This window comes from Vollenhovia emeryi, unplaced genomic scaffold (assembly GCF_000949405.1).
Source record: "Vollenhovia emeryi isolate VEMERY1.0 unplaced genomic scaffold, V.emery_V1.0 DF939151.1, whole genome shotgun sequence".
In the NCBI taxonomy this organism is placed as follows: Eukaryota; Metazoa; Arthropoda; class Insecta; order Hymenoptera; family Formicidae; genus Vollenhovia; species Vollenhovia emeryi.
In genome coordinates, this window is record NW_011967215.1 from 1083077 (window position 1) to 1100603 (window position 17527).

General features: G+C 42.2%; 1 long non-coding RNA gene across 1 annotated transcript; it reads left to right on the forward strand.

The window, feature by feature from the left end:
- The first annotated feature begins 14041 nt into the window (after nt 1-14041).
- On the forward strand, nt 14042-16719 carry LOC105565517. Its single transcript, XR_001009197.1, has 4 exons — nt 14042-15235; nt 15661-15766; nt 15909-16061; nt 16332-16719. It is a non-coding gene; the product is annotated as an uncharacterized LOC105565517 (long non-coding RNA).
- Nucleotides 16720-17527: the final 808 nt, after the last annotated feature.

Sequence of the window (17527 nt, forward strand, 5' to 3'; positions counted from 1 at the left end):
ATCGATATTGCCTGGCGAGGGGGGGAGGGGGGGACAGCGCGCAGTTGTCGGCGAGTTGTTTACGTCGCCGCTCCCGCGTCTCGCGTCCCCATCCCTCGCCTGGCAATATCGATCGCCGTGCGGTCACATCTCGCTACGCGCTCGAATTGGACAGTGGGCAGGGCAAAGACGACGATTTTCGATAATTTTTTTCTCGTTAACTATTGCGAAAATTGCAAAATGTTTCAGGACTTTTCTGTTCATCTCGATCCGTTCTACCTTCTCACGAGCTCGTGGACAAATGTTATAACTCACCCTGTATAGAGCACCCGTACAATTGCGAGGGCAGTAATATTACAATTTTTTAAGTGTAAAGCCTGTCTCTGTATTCTATACTTCTAAAAACAGTTTCATCGCGTTATCAATTCAACCGTTTAAAAAAGTAGCGGAATGATAGGAAATACAAGAAGAGAATTTATTCGAACGAATTGCAGTGAACTGATGAATTGGCGAAACTTAATATTTGCCGAAGAATAAAGCTCTGTGTATTATGACTTGCGGTCTGTATTTTTCTTAGAAAGTTATCTTTTTTTACAAGTAATTTACCATTGTTCATCAAATGTACATACCTAATCATTGTTCCTTTTAATCAATGAATAAAATACTGTAATAAAAAAGAAGCTCGATTTGTTTTTAAGAGAAATTGCAGAACCGCAATTCTCTAACTCATAAAGGAAAATTATTATTCAATGGCAAGACTCAAGATAAATTACTGTTACGCAAAGGAATGCATAACGAGAGCAAGAGAAACTTGACAGTTACAAAGGCAGAGGCGTAGGATCAATCCTCTCGATGTAGATATGTTTAAGTTTCCTCGCCGCGGTGTCAAACTCAAATCATTAAGGAAATTCATATCAAAGTTCCACTACTATTATTAGCAACAGTCTCGTAGTATACGTAACTTTCTCTTCGGAATGTTAACCGTACTCGCAACCTCCCGTGATCTCACGTATGAGCAGAAATCAGACTGCAATGCTACCTCAGAGAAACTATGAAAATGTTATCATTGTCTTGCTGACGAAATTGCCGTACATTTCGGCATAATGCGACGGATATTTCTCGAGGACACACAGAAGTAAGAATTTCATTAGTCGTTTATCATTTCCTCGCAATGGCGCTTCTTACTCAATTGTTCAATTTTCAATAATTGAATTTCTAAAACCGCTGTAATGTCTTTATCTTTTCCAAGAAATTAGCTCGTCTCAATTCTTGCGGCGTTTTATTATTTCGCTTTTATTACTAGTTCTGTAGTCACAAACATCGTCATCGCGGCGAGACACGAAACGCGGCCTCGGTTCTTCGCTCAACTTCCGTCTTTTAAAACGGATGCGCAGCAGCCAGCGGGGGTTAAGTACGAAGGTCGGTTCAAAAGAGCAGGAATCGTCGGCCGGGCGTTCTCTCGGTTACGGTAGCCAAGTTTCTCACTAAATTCACGAAGTTTAGCGGTACAATTTACCCGCGGCGCGCCAGGTAAGTCGCCGTTCCAGACGCGTTGCGGAGAGCCAGAGGCGGTTACCAAGTGCGTGATAAACACTGGTGCATTCTGATGAAAGAGCCGCGAGAATGGCAAGAATAGCTTTACTTTCGTTCCTGAACTTACGCGTCGGTGCGCCGTCCCGTAATGCGATTTTATAAATCGGGAGCGAAACATAAAAATCCCCTCTTTGTTCGTGGATTCGTCATAAATTCGTTGTTACGAATTCTTCGTAGCATCTTTTTCAGAAGATAATGTAATCGTTCTGTACACTTCTTGTTTTATAGAATATGCATATTACAAGTGAAATAGAATGGATCTAACGTTACGGAAAGATATTTATCGAAACGTTCTTTAACAGTTGGAACTTCGGTAGAAAAGTATCATGCTTCATGAATGAAACAAATGAGAACAAATATCTCAATGAGTTCATTAATTTGATAAAAAAGTTTTAATCTGTTTAACGATAAATTTACACTTGGAGGAAGATCAACAGACTCCAATAATAAAATAAAAAACAAGCACAGAGAAACTAGGCAATAGGAGACGTCAGCACAAGACGTTATGTGTGAAATATATAAAATTTAATACATCGAAATATAAATTATCACGTCACTGACAACTTAGAATTCTTTTTTAAAGCTGAATATTGTTTGCTAAATTTACTCCATCGAAAGATACTGGCAACTTGGAACAGCTTATACTTTATTTCCAGTACTATCTTCGACGCCCGAGTCAGTAAAGAATATTACTACCATTTTCTAGTCCCCTTCGATCTCTCTTTTTTCTCTCTTATAAATGAAGCTCTATATTATTATAGTCCCTACCACGTTTAAAATACGTGCATTTATTTGGCCTGTCTCTGCTCGCAACGAGATATTTATATGACGTATGTAGCTCGATTATTGTGATTTGTGGTCTCAATTTTTTTCGGAGCGATGGACCGCTTGTTCGTCTATTTGTGGACGATTGCGCCTATCCGTCTTCCAGGCTCACGCTCGCGAAACACGAAACTGCGAGCCATACGTGTGCGCATACGTGTGCCGATTTCGATCGCGATCTTTGGGAGATCAAACGCGATCCTCCACGTCGCGCAATTTAATTAACGGGCGCGGATTTATCGAACGGAACGTCGAATTTAACCCCGTGTTGACCAATTTCAACGGTTTACCCTCGCTGCTTCGTTACCGAGAGCCCCGGGGTACGTAGACCGGAGGCTTACGGAGCGGAGTTGCACACCTACCCTCAACTGTGCCACGAAGAGTTTGCCACGCCGTCGTTACGCTCAGTACTGGGCACGGCTCGAAGGCAGAAGATATAAGGTAGGCGGCCTCAGAGAGACTGCAGGTCACCGAAAGCGCGATAGTGTCGGTAATTCTAAGAAAATTCGTGTTGCCGATATTACTTGCTTCGGAAAAATATTTCGCCGCTCTTCTTACTTGTTTCGAGAAAGGCTAAGAATTTATACCTGGTATTGCGTACTGAAAGTCCTCTGAGAGAGGATTCGAACAAGTATACTCGAGAACGCTTATATTTATCCATATTTATTTAAAGCTATTCTTCCTTCAAGTCCACGCTTTACTTGTATATTTTTTATTCCTATTTTACGTGAACAAATATACGGCATATGCATAATAATTAATAAAATTACTTTCATACTAGCGAACGTCATACTAATTAATCTTAACTCAATATCCTAAAGTCATTCATGCACAAGGCATAACGTCAGATGTTACAATCATGTAAATAAAGAACAAATCTCGTGCAGTTAATTTAATAATAATCTTGCTAGCAATTGTTCATTTAGCTTCTGATTTTAATAAGAATTTTTAGTATACAGTTGAGAATGATTTTCCTCAAAAGCGATCGTCTTGCTATTATAAATTAATATCTGCGAGGTACGCACCATTTCGCATAAATTTAAATCCGATAAATCGGTCCCCTTTTAAGTCGATTTACCCGTGTGATCCTTTATGTAACTCTTGCTCGTTAAAAGTGTCACCCGCGTGACTTGTTACTTGAACGTAAAGTGTCGACCCTACTCTGATCTTGGTCAACCCTAGTCCGCTGTCTTCCTCTCGTCGGAATTTCCCACCCCATACTGTCAACGAACAGCTCGCACCCTTTTTGCGTGCTCACCAGCCGCGGTTAACCGGTTTGGCCGACATCCAAAGTTCAACGGGAGCTGCATTCCAATAGGGCCTTTCCCTCTTGTAACGCGGTCTGCGTAATGTAATATATGCATATTCGCGGAAGAACGGAATGGAACGAGCGCGCTGTGTAACGCAGAGTGCGTGCACAGGTACGCGAGGATATAAATTTGACTTTCGTAGATTTCGTGCGCCACCCCGAGAGATTTATATTGGCCCGCGGATCGTTCCCGCGGCGACACGGCCAATTTCCAGAATCGATTTACGATCCATGCTGGCGAAACATTGAATATCGTTTCCTCGATTCGCGACCTCGTTTCTCAGTGGTAATGTAAGATGATGTCGTGGGATAGCAACGTCGTGTAACCTTTGAAATCTCGCACGGGAGGCGACCCGACGGGATCTACTTGGTGTCACGCGGTAAATCTACGTTAAGCAATTTAACGATAAACAACAAACTTTAAATAATGACGCATGGATGTAAAATTGTACTAATCGACAACCTTTCAATAGTATTTGCATGCAATAAAATGTTTTGATATGATACTTCACGTTTCGGAGCTCTCTAACTAACAAGCGCGGCAAGAATATAAAATATACATGCAAATTACAGAAAGAATGACGACATCATTTGGGTATTGATCGTGATGCTTTCGAATAAGAGAGTGACTTGATGCTAGCCCAATTTTTCTTACCCTTGCCATCTATATTCAGCTTGAGGTTTATTCATTTGATTAGTGTTGCGAGGCGAATATAGGGAAAACCTGCACCCTACTTTAAGTGAGGGATCGAACGTGCGATGTATACGAAAAGTGCGGGTTCAACCAGCTGGCAGTCGTAACTTTTTTTACGTAGGTACCTAATCAATTTAAGTTTGGTTCGGCAAAAAATTGTTGCCGTGGGGATGAAAGAGGTGCGAATGCACAGGTTCAACGAAGTTCTATAAGTATTTAGTTTTACGCTAATTTGTTAACCTATTTCACGATATATAATTACAAGTGCTGATTTATCGGCGAAATCGATTATCTAATCATTGTAAAAGACCTAAATCTGAACTTACTCATTTGATTCACTTATTCATTCGTTTACTTTTCCTTTAATAAGTATTTAATAACCAAATGACAGGTAAATCCCAGCATTGTCACGTAAATTGTAACTAAATAACTGTCACTGGAGATATCTGAAGACTATTCTCAATTTAAATTTAAATGACACACGATCTGATGCGTGTAACGCAAACAAAATAAAACAAAAGCGTCATTGCGAATTATCGATACTAATTGCCTGGCAGGAAAATCAAATCGAGAGACTACCGCCAGCGTATCAACCAAGGTATCAGCAGTCTCATAAAGTTGACCGAAATGGGATCTTCACGTGGCTTGACAGGCTCTCACGTCAGCCTCTTTCGGAGCGACTTTTTTCTTCCTTTTTTTTACGAGGGTTTGCAATTATCGCGTCTATCTTCACGAGGCCAATTATTACGCTTCAATCGCGATTTTGGTAAACGATCGAACAACAAAGGAACTCGCCAGAGAACGGAGTGCTCGAGCGAAATCTCGCACCGTCAATCTGCCCGGAGAGGGAGAGAGAGAGAGAGCTCCGATTGTTGACCCGGGCTGCGGGTCAATAATTAAATCCACTTCCTGGCGTGCGCGGCGGCGGGACGTCGATCCTCATGAATTTTCAAGAAACGCGAGGAGGCGAGCGAGCTACGCGCCGAGACGGAAAGCGGGAAGGGAAAAAGGAGATGGTGTGTTTGAGGAGCAAACGTGGGAAACAGGTCGCTCGCGAGAGTCGACTCGGCAACTGCCGGGATAATGGAGGTCGCGTTCAACGAAACTGCATTATTTCGAAGCGCGATATTGTTATGTGCGAAGCAAAACCGTCAGCGTATAGCTCCGCTACTGGCTCTGTTATCGAAAGTGCATTCGTTTTAACATGGCGGAACGCCGACGATGGGCTTCCTAGCCTGATCGACATAAACCGCATTAATGTTTCGCTACAAAGTCTCGCGCAGTTAATGGAAGGAATCCAAAGTCAAAACAATTTGATCGTGGCGCACACGATGCGTGAAAAGCAACATAAATGTCGTCAACGTATTCCCTCCCATTCGTTATTCATATTATATTAAAGTTGAGCGTTTACTTTGCAATCACTTTTTTAGTCCTATCATTAATATCTTGATACCGTAATGGCACCGTGATGTACTTTGTTTCACGATATCTGCTAAGTCAGCTAATGATTGCGAATTCATTCTGATGACTTCGCTTTGCGAACCATGTGTTGTATTACAGAACAACCCTCGCGACATTGACAGTACAATTTCTCACCGAATAATCCGTAATTTTAGCGGTACGCAACCAGATTGCAGATTTCACGCTCGCACGGGTAATACGGTTCGCGTCTCTTTGATTTTTCCAGCCGTCTAACACCGCGTCGCTGCGGGGTAAAGGGCGGTGGAAACACGCAAGATACAAGAGAGCGGAAAAACCCGTGAGGGAGGGTCGTAAGAAAGGCACGCGCCTGCCACCGGTATCTTGGCCGGAGGAAAACGAAGAAGAGGAAAGAGAAAGACGGAGAAGGCCGAGAGAAAGAGAGGAGCGAGCGACCACCGGATACGGAAATGGGCGCAGTGTCCCGCGGGACACGCGGAGTCCGCGATTGTTTTGGCCGGGCTCCCATTTCCACGGCTTTATGGGCAGCGAGCGGAATTTGTGGCCGTCCCGTATATATAGCCGCGCAACGAACGCCCGGCACTTTTGCCTCGCAGGTCGCGGCCGCGTCGCCATTAGTTACAGACCCGCCGTCGGGGGTTTCGCCCTCTCTTGCTCTTCCTTTCTCTCCCCCGCCCCCTCCCATCCCCCCTCTCTCTCTCTCTCTTGCTCTCTTTCTCACACATATCCCGCTGCGCGGGATTGTTCTTATTTTCCAAAGTTCCGCCGAGAGCTGCTCGGCTGCCGCGACCGACCGCCAACCCCGCCGGCTCTTCGCCAGCTTTTTCCACCGTCCGCGCCTGGTACAATGGTTACACCGTCCTTTGTATCGGCGCCGGGATCGACGCGATGGATACCGCTCGAGTTGCTCCAGTTCAAAGTTGAAGCCTAGTTTTTCTTTCGTTAACCAGCGAGGTCGTACCCTTTGTCACGAGGGTAAAGGGTAACGTCGGCGGCAAAAAAATGCAGACGAGCCCCAGCCCTCCACGGCGATCATTAAAATAAAACGAAAAGAGAGAGAGAGGGAATTAATGGATGGAAAAACTAACATCGGGAACCATTGATGAAATTCGCACCTTGGTATAGGTGTGCGATCCCGGTGTAAATCGGATTCAATAGGAGTAGTTTCTAAAGTCTTCCCTTCTCCCCGTTCCTCGCTAACAAGATAATTATATAGTGTCTATAGAACAGTAACAAATAGGAACTGAATTCTCGCGGAGATGCACAATGCGGCGGAAGAATGACTCGCGAAAGTATATTATTCTCTTGAAAGCCGGCAACTATTAGCATGTAAAACAACTGTCATTATCTCTCAGCCCAATTTCAAGCCGTTTGTGGCATACAAATTTACATGTTATTCGTCAAATCACGTAATCGAAATTTCGAAACGTATCGAATTTGCATCGACAACGACTTTCGAAACGTACATTTAAAAGTGACAGTTATATCGATTCAGCTAAAGCCTGATCTACAACGTGCTCTTTGCGTCTAGAAACATTCTATTTTATATAAGTAAATCAAGACGCTTAAAAAATTTGTCGGCAAGGTATTATACAACTGTACAATGTATCAACTTTCACGAATTTTTTAAAAGTACTGATTGGCCGCAAAATAGAATGTTTCGGGACGAAGAGCGCATTGTAAATTAGCCTTTAAGGACTAGAGAAGCGTTAATGTGCTGATAAGCGCGCAAAACTCAATGAAGAGCTCGCGGCTGTGTTTCGCTGAGGAACGTTGTGTACGCGAGGTTTAATTCAATTAAACAATTACCCCTCCCTCCCTATGTCTCCCCCACTCTTTCTTACACCATACCGTGTTAATGCGAGTAAACATATAATACGAGAGGTGCACGGTCCAGCGCCGGTTCGTGCAATCCGCGAGATCGAGAAGTGGCGCTCTCGAGATGCATTCAGATTAAACTGCAGCGGTAGATCCTCTCCTCGGCCGCCGACCGGCAATATCTCTCCGGCAATAATATATTATGCACGCGGTCCGCGAGATTCCGCGGATTCTCGGGGCCAACCTATCTCCCGGTTCCGAGAACTTCTCGAATATTACGGCTATATTAAGGCGCTCGATACTTTGAGTCTGTCGAAGATCTAAGGCGGTACTATCGGAATATCTCGATAGCTCCACGAATTAAACTTGGTGCGGGATATGAAAGGAGGATAGCGGGCAGCCGAGTTGCGGGATTTGCGGGTAGCGGAAATCCCGGTTACGAGATCGCGCGATTTGTGTAGCGGTGAACCTGTATCGTTGTGTATTAAAATTCCAAATCGTACGCGATTCGCGTCAACGCGTGAGAATAAATAATTACGGCGATAGGGGAGCAACTTTCCTTACCCTCCCCACACCTTGGCGTTACGGTAGTTTGCCATTAAGCAGGAGTACCGCTTAAGCGACCTCAGGAAATTGCGTGGTACATTTAGGAGACGATGCTGAAGCCACAAAACGAAGCGAACAAAGTGTGCGATAATATCCCGCTCGCCGGAATTAATTTCGGATAGAGCGAAAAAAGGAAATTCGGCGTCCGTTAATTTCTGTCATATCTTTTATATGTACAACGTCCAGGCGCAGTGTTGCGCATATGCACAACTGTCGCGTATCGACTTCTCGAGACACGATCGATGCGTTAATTACACAATCGTTTAAAAAGAAATTATAAAACTTTTACACACAATGCTGCACAAATATTATTATAAAACAATTAAGAATTAATGAAACCTCTTGTCACTTACCGATTGATGCGCAGCAGCGGAATTATCAGCCACGAAGCTACGATGATTCTGTAATACAAACATAAGATCCAAATGAATGATGCGCTCGAAATAATCACTAATTTGAAATATATAATTCCTACATACATATGCCTCCTTTATTGACATTTTGCAATTAAATATATTTCTTAAAATAATTAACAATTTTGTTTACAAAAGATTTTCATAAAAATACTTTTTTAATAAAGTTTTGGATTAATCTTTTTATCTAATTATTATTTTTAAATTATCGAAAAAAACGACCCGAATAAACGGGAAGGAAACACTAAATTTAATAAAGCACGTAAGCCTACCGCAAAGTTGTTCCGCCGTCGCCCGATGTCTCTCCTCCTTCTCCTCCTTCTCCCAGGCTATCAGACCTTCTCCTGCACCTCCTCACAGGTTGTCAAAACTCCTAACTCTCATCACGAGTACGCAAGCAGCGAAATTACAGCACATACTACACTAATCTGTAACACACACAAAAATATCCTAAAAATTATGTCTACAATAAATGTACAAAAGAATAATTTAAGCAAAATAGTACACTACCGCGTAAACAAATTATTTTCTCAGTAACAAGTAACAAAATAGATTACGAAATGCTCACCTCGCGATTCGCTGTCGCACGTCACACCTGGCCTTCTCCTCCTCACTTCTTTCCCCATTGCAGTTTCTTCGGCACTCGTGCAATCGCGTCTGCATTCCCTAAAACAGATAAGTTATTGATTACAATTAAACGCGGTTATAATTAACCACTATACTACCCTAGTAGCACAGTGCATTGGCTAAACATTGGCTAAATATTGGTTCAACGTTGGTTATATTAGAAATACATTAGCCGATATTGTCCAACGTAAAGCCAATACTGGCCATGCAATAAATGTAAATATTACACGATAATAATTATGTAACATTATATTTATATTGGAAATATTGGAAATGCATTGTCCAATATTTAACAATGTAATAACAATATTGATGCAATATTAGACGGTCTAATATTGATGCAATATTAGACCAATTGCTAAATATTGCTAAATAGACATATTGGCTAAATAAGAAAAGGCATCTTACAATATTGGACCAATATTGGGAATACTAGATTTACATTACTTCCCAATATTGCGCCAATATATTGTGCTACCAAGGGTATAATACAAGAATCGCGCGGCTTTCTCATAAAACTTTACACGATATTTCCGATATTAATCACACGCGACGCGTACATAACCATGTCGCGACAGCAAAAGTAGGAGCGGACAAAATTACAACACGTACGATATTCGCGATATTTCACAAATAAGAATACAATCTAAAGTGCATCTAAACGGCAGCGAGGTTTCCCGAAACTTGGCGTGCCAAAAGCGACGCGGCGTCGCTAGATCGATTCGCACGGCGGATCCTCGGTCGAACGAGTCTCGCAAAATATGCACCGGGACGGATTATCAAACGTATACGAATGCCAGTTCATCACGCGACATAAACGTTGCAACAAACGCAATTAATATAGGCCTTACCTCGGATTCGCGACGCCACTCGTTCTCAAGACCGAAGTACGTCTGCCCTCGCCCCGCCGCGTCCTGCAAGTGAACCAGAATCAAGATGGCGCCGACTTTACGCGCCAAAAACGCCGCGGCGCGGCACTGAGCGTTCTGCTCCTAACTTTGCGTTCACGCATTTTCCGCATTAAATGAAAACTAGCACACGCTCGTCTTTCAATTTGACTTTACGTTACGATGCGAGTGAAATTCGCAAGACGAAATTGCGGACAGATACTCAAGAATATAATCGCCGTCCTGCCGATTGCTCGCGCGACAGATCCGCGGCCGAACGAGCCTCGCGAAATACGCGCCGGGGCGGATTATCAAACGTACGAATGCCAGTCTATCACGCGACATAAACGTAGCTATGAACGCAGTTATATAGGTCTTGCTTACGTCGAATTCGCGACGCCACTCGTTCTGAAGACCGAAGTACGTCTGCCCGCGCTCCGCCGCGTCCTGTAAGTGAAACAGAATCGAGATGACGCCGACTTTACGCGCCAAAAACGCCGCGGCGCGGCACTGAGGGTGCAAACTCATAGAGCGGAACGGTGTAGGCAGAAAATCGCGGAACGGAAGCCTCGACCAATCACGAGTGTCCCGATGTGATTGGTCGAAGCTGTCGTTCCGCGATTTTCTGCCTACACCGTTCCGCTCTATGAGTTTGCAACCTGTGCATTCTGCTCTTACCTTCGCGTTCACGCATTTTCCGCATTAAATGAAAAATAACATACGCTCGTCTTTCAATTTGACTTTACGTTACAATGCGAGTGAAATTCGCAAGACGAAATTGCGGACAGATACTCAAGAATATAATCGCCGTCCTGTCGATTGCTCGCGCGACAGATCCTCGGCCGAGTCTCGCGAAATACGCGCCGGGACGGATTATCAATGTACGAACGCTAAGTCTATCAGGCGATAGATATTGCCACAATAATGATGAACGCAAAGGTAATATAGATCTTGCTTACCTCGGATTCACGACGCCGCCCGTTCTACAGTCGATCCGCCCCCGCTCCGCCGCGTTCCGTAAGTGAAACAGAATGAAGATGGCGAAGGTGCGCGTGGTACGCGCTGCCAACTTGACGCGCCAATACCGCCGCGGCGCGAACCTTTGTAAACCACACATATTGGACTTTACGTCAGAATGTTTCTAATGAAAAGCGGGAAACCCACGAATTGAACGTATGCCAAGAACTATTGCACTCCTAATTGAAATTACGATTTAGTAGTGTAACTATCGGACAAGTAACTGAACTGAATAACTGAATCGACAAATCAATTATAGAATAATGCAAAATAAATGCCAATATATATTTTGTTGACATCCTACTAGGTGATTAAAGAATTGCCTGTTTTTATTAACTCCAGAGAGAGAGAGAGAGAGAGAGAGAGAGAGAGAGAGAAATTACGGCTATTTTCATCTTTTCTTCTACCCTTTTTTTACTCCTACTTTTAACTAAATTTAAACTTATTAGTGCATTGTTAATAAAATAATAAATATATCGTGAAATGCAACGCCGTCACAGCTCCGCTGAATGATTTGCAGTGATCCCCTGTGCAGTACCTCGAAGATTGCCCCACTGCCTTTGATTTCTTTCATCGGGAATTCCTCGTTACGGATCGGAGTGACAGCGAGAGGTCATTTCGCGTCGAATTCAGCTTACCCTTGTCAAGCCTCGCCGTCTGTATTCAACTGCCTCCCGAATTGGCTTGGCTTCATGGCACGTCGAGTCGTGTATTCGAGGTATTTTTCGCGACTTGAAGAAGCAGGAACAAGCGGGATTTCCATAATCGATATACCGGGAAGAAAGCGCGCTTCGGTCTTGGAGACTTTTCCTTCACCAAGGGACCGTGCCTTGTTTCTCCTTCTCGATTCGATGCCGCACTCCTCTCCTGCCCCCCTCCCCCCTTTGCCCGAACCATGCGCCATTTTCCCGATTTTCTCCGGTTATTTCCCGAGAGAAGAGTCATCATCCCTGGATAGAAATTTCCAGGATCCTCGATCGTGTGTCTTGTTGCCGATTATTTGAGTTCTGGCCAAATTACGATTTTCTATATCGACTATGTCGGTCACAGCTCTTCCATGAAAGCAAGATGACATAAAGCAACGACAGCTTGTTAGCTGAAAGTAGGAACGAGCTGGCAACTATATAAAAGTTATTGGTATTTACATTTATTGAAGCTGTCTCGGATTTCTCTTGCTATATGGCTTCTATATTTCAGACAAGCACAGTTTTAGATTACGGATTGATACGATATGAATAGAGTTATCGATCGGATGGTCTATGGAAGATTTCCAAGTAGGAAACTGAAACGAGAAAATTTGTAAGTGTAGAATTCGTGCTATGTACGTGAAATTTTTTAGTATATATTACAATTTGGGATTATCATTATTTTACATATTATACCATTCTTTACACACCAATGTTTGGACTATGTCTGATCCGTCAGACGTGTAGAAAATGTAATATGTAATTCGGCTGATAATTTTACGGTACATTTGTTATTTTATTAACAACGCATTGGATGTATAACTTTAATTTCGGTATATAATCTTTAAACCTAATTTCACTCGTGTCTTCAAATAAGTTTGAAGATTAGATACCTAAATTGATCATCAAAGTGATCTATAAAAGTAGAAGTCGTAAGTAAAAAAAAGGTGAAAGAAAAAATAAAAATAGCCGTACTCTTTGGAGTTAATGAAGACAATTCTTTAATTAGTTACCAGGATGCCAATAAAATATATATTGGCGTCTATATTGAATTATTTTATAATCGATTTATTGATTCAATTCAGTAATTGTTCGATAGTTACATTACTAAAGCGAAATTTCAATTAGGAATGCAACAGTTCTTGGCATACGATCAATTCGTGGCTTCCTCGCTTTTAATTAGAAACATTCAGACGTAAAACCAAATATGTGCGGTTCTACAAAAGTTCCAGCTATTTCTCGAAGAGAATTCCTGTTGCGTTCTCGAAAGAATTCGAGCGATTAACACGCACAGCAATAAAAGCGAAAATAAGAAACTTGTGATGCGCTTCTAATTTTCACGTAGAAATTTGTCATTTGCAAGAAGTTAATATTGAATTGAAAACGCAAAATGTAAATGAAAACGAATCGGAAAATCGAACAAAAGAACCAGAGGGCATAGCACATCGATTATTAATAATACAATTTCACTTGTGTTTTCGCGAGAATTATAAGTTTTACGCCAATTACATATATAATATTTAATTTCAATTACGCATCTCTGATTGTTCAATATATTTGATATCAGCCACCTATTTGATTTGCATCGTATTATATTATAATATCAGGTTGAAACTATCGGCATCTATCCGTCGCTGTTAACGGAACATGGCGAGCATGAAACGGGTCGAATAAATGATATCACGATTCGTTTGGTAAGTAAGCAAGACTCACATTAACTTAACACTTGTCATTGATTACAACATTTTACTATCGCGTAATATACAGTGAATTTGGTTGCTTGCACTAGTGCGCACTGAGTGCACACTAAGGCTTGTTTACAGTCAATTCTTATATTTACGGATCGTCTCAAAGATCTCTTGAAATATTTCGAAGCCAGTAAACTGATCTGTATAGCATCCATGCGGATCATGTTTTGGCTAAATACTTTTTGAACGTGTATTTAAGACAGAGTTAAATACAAAAATTGACTACAAACAGGCCTTAGTGTGCACTCAGTGCGCACTATTGCAAGCAATCGAATTCGCTAATAAATTCGGCGAGCGAAAACGCGAGAGCAATCGAACAAAATAGCAATTAGGCAAATTGCTGGATATCTATCCGCAATTTTATCTCGCAAATTCAACTCGCGTAACGTAAAGTCAGATTGCTATAAAGCGTGTGGTATTTTTCATTAAATTATGCGGCAAATGCATGAACGCTCAGTGTCGCGCCTCGGAATTTTCGGCGCGCCAAGTTGGCAGCGCGCAAGACGAGCGCCATCTAGATTCTGTTTCACTTGCAGGAAGCGGCGGAGCGGGGGCGGCTGGACTACGGAACGAGTGGCGTCGCGAATCCGGCGAATCCGAGGTAAACGAGACTTGTATTTAACCTTGCGTTTATCATTATTGTGGCAACATCTATCGCGTGATAGACTTAGCGTTCGTACATTGATAATCCGCCCCGGCGCGTATTTCGCGAGACTCGTTCGGCCGCGGATCTGTCGCGCGAGCAATCGACAGGACGGCGATTATATTCTTGAGTATCTATCCGCAATTTCGTCTTGCGAATTTCACTCGCATTGTAACGTAAAGTCAAACAGAAAGACGAGCGTATGCTAGTTTTCATTTAATGCGGAAAATGCGTGAACGCGAAGTTAAGAGCAGAATGCGCAGGTTGCAAACTCATAGAGCGGAACGGTGTAGGCAGAAAATCGCAGAACGACAGCTTCGACCAATCACATCGGGACACTCGTGATTGGTCGAGGCTTCCGTTCCGCGATTTTCTGCCTACACCGTTCCGCTCTATGAGTTTGCACCCTCAGTGCCGCGCCGCGGCGTTTTTGGCGCGTAAAGTCGGCGTCATCTCGATTCTGTTTCACTTGCAGGACGCGGCGGAGCGCGGGCAGACGTACTTCGGTCTTCAGAACGAGTGGCGTCGCGAATTCGAGGTAAGCAAGACCTATATAACTGCGTTCGTAGCTACGTCTATGTCGCGTGATAGACTGGCATTCGTACGTTTGATAATCCGTCCCGGCGCGTATTTCGCGAGGCTCGTTCGGCCGCGGATCTGTCGCGCGAGCAATCGACAGGACGGCGATTATATTCTTGAGTATCTATCCGCAATTTCGTCTTGCGAATTCGCATTGTAACGTAAAGTGAAACTGAAAGACGAGCGTATGCTAGTTTTCATTTAATGCGGAAAATGCGTGAGCGCGAAGGTAGGAGCACAACGCTCAGTGCCGCGCCGCGGCGTTTTTGGCGCGTAAAGTCGGCGCCATCTTGATTCTGGTGCACTTGCAGGACGCGGCGGAGCGGGGACAGACGTACTTCGGTCTTGAGAACGAGTGGCGTCGCGAATCCGAGGTAAGCAAGGCCTACATTAACTGCGTTTGTCGCAACGGCTACGTCGCGTGATAGACTGGCATTCGTACGTTGATGATAATCCGGCGCGTATTTCGCGAGACTTCCTTCGGCCGAGGACCCGCCGTGCGAATCGATCTAGCGACGCCGCGTCGCTTTTGGCGCGGCCAAGTTTCGGGAAACCTCGCTACCGTTTCAGATGCACTTTAGTTTGTATTCTTATTTGTGAAATATCGCGAATATCGAACGTGTCGTAATTTCGTCCGCTCCTACTTTCGCTGTCGCAACACGGTTATGTACGCGTCGCGTGTGATTAATATCGAAAATATCGCGTAAAGTTTCATGAGAAAGCCGCGCGACATGTATTACAGTCTAGTGATTGATTGTAACGGCGTTTATTTATATATTGTATAACTTTTCTATTTTAGCGAATGCAGACGTGATTGTGCGAGTGCCACGAAGAAACGGCAATGGAAAAAGAAAAGAGGAGATGAACGAGATGGCCAAGTACGACGTGTGACGGCGGATCGCGAGGTGAGCATTTTGTTAACTATTTTATTACTCGTTATTGAGAAAATAATTAATTTGCGCGGTAGTGTACCGCGTTTTGCATAAATTGTTCTTTCGTATAGTTATTTGAGACTTCATTTTTAAGATATTTTTGTGTGTGTTACAGATTAGTGTTGTAACATCGTTGCCTGCGTACTCGTGATGAGAGTTAGGAGTTCTGACAACCTGTGAGGAGCTGAAGGAGAAGGTCTGACAGCTTGGAAGGAGAAGGAAGCCTAGGCCTAGAAGAGGCATCGGGCGACGGCAGAACAACTTTGTGGTAAGTTTACTCGTTTTAATAAAATTAGTGTTTCTGTCACGTTTATTCGGGTAGTTTTATTTCGATAATTAAAAAATGATTAGAAAAAAGGAATTAATCTAAAACTTGATTAAAGATTACTTTTATGAAGATATTTTCTTAATTTTATTTATTTTAAAAGATATTTAATAAAGTAATTTAAAAGAAGTATATGCGAGTAAGAATGACCGCTTAAATTTATGATTATTTTAAGCGTTACATTTATTTGGATCGTATGTTTTTATGTTTCAGAATCATCGTAGCTTCCTGGCTGATAATTTAGCTGCTGCGCATCGATCGGTAAGTGACAAAAAGCTTAATTAATTCTGAATTGTTTTATAATAAAATTTGTGCACCATTTGGTATAAAAAGGTTTATTATGTCTTTTTAAATGATTGTGTAATGTTATAACTAATATTCGAATACAGTTATTAATTTGCACATTTAACTCACTTGAATTACAGGTACATGCATTTTATTATTAAATGTACTTGTTTCTGGCTACTGTTTGTTATGATTTATTCTACTCTATTATTGTTAAAACTCTTTCTACAATTTTTTCGTCCATCGCGTAATGCTCGTAATTTCACAACTCGTGTTTGTATCTATCCCAACGTTATTGGCTGTTACAATCGGGCATTACTTGTCGGCATTGATAATTAACCGGCACTCGACAGAGTCTTCCTTCTTCCTGACAATCTGTTGGCCGAAATTGTGGTCAGAATGTTGGTAGCCAAAAACAACGAAAGAGGTTCAATTTCGCCTGAAGAATCCAACGGCAGCTCGTAAAATAGGTCAACGATGTTGACCAAAGATACAGTGATATAGACTTAATAAATAACATCGATATATTTTTTCACATACGTGTGATTACATATAAATATAAATTGGAATAGAAAAATAATACTCTTGAAAATTAAATCCCACTTAAATTTCAATGTACACTACAAAAATTCGATTGGTACGATTGGTATAAGGTCTACTATCTACAGGTTGTACTCGAATAATTGCAAACATAATCGATTTATAAATAAAAATACAAGTAGGGGGAATATTATTAAAATTTGCGTGGCTAGGTAAGAGTACTATTAGGAAGAGAGGGAAATTTTTTAATTAAAATATTAATCGTTGGAAAAATTTGAGTCGCCAGTAGTAAATTAAGACCTTTGTGATTAATAATTGAGTCGACCAGTTCTGGCAAAATTCATATATTTAGTGATTCACGACGTTTCGATCAGTAATACTGATCCTTTTCAAGTAGATGTTCCTCTCTATACTTGTACAAGATTGGACCGTAGTTGATGTGCCGAGCGTTTTTTTGTTCCTATTTTCGCTTATAATTTTTATCATGCGCCACGACATACTTTCTATTTGTTGCTGTAACAACTGATAGATTTAACATAACATCTACTTGAAAAGGATCAGTATTACTGATCGAAACGTCGTAA